The following is a 357-nucleotide window of genomic DNA, read 5'->3' on the forward strand; positions in this document are numbered from 1 at the left end:
TCTATACCCATAACGTTGCTGGAGGAGCCTCAGAAGTGGGTTCCTCAGCGCAGGGTCCATGCGCACGGATTCGCCGGGGTGGTAGCTACCAACATTGTGGCGCGACAACGACTCTTCAAACAGCGCCTCTTCATAGGTGCAGCCGCAGTTGAGGTACCCTGCGGGGGCGTTGCGCGGAGGGTACGCGCGACGCTCGCGACGCGAGTCATGCCACGCGCACAGCGCGTTTCCAGCACGGTTGACTGAGCAGAAGATCTTTTTACGCGCCTCAGTGCGTGCTCGCCAGTTTGCTTCGAGGGCGGGTGGGAGTGTCGGTGTAGGTAGCGGCGTGGGGATCGAGCCACTGCCGCCCGCGGA

Source organism: Fibroporia radiculosa (assembly GCF_000313525.1).
Source record: "Fibroporia radiculosa TFFH 294 genomic supercontigs, scaffold926, whole genome shotgun sequence".
Taxonomy (NCBI): domain Eukaryota; kingdom Fungi; phylum Basidiomycota; class Agaricomycetes; order Polyporales; family Fibroporiaceae; genus Fibroporia; species Fibroporia radiculosa.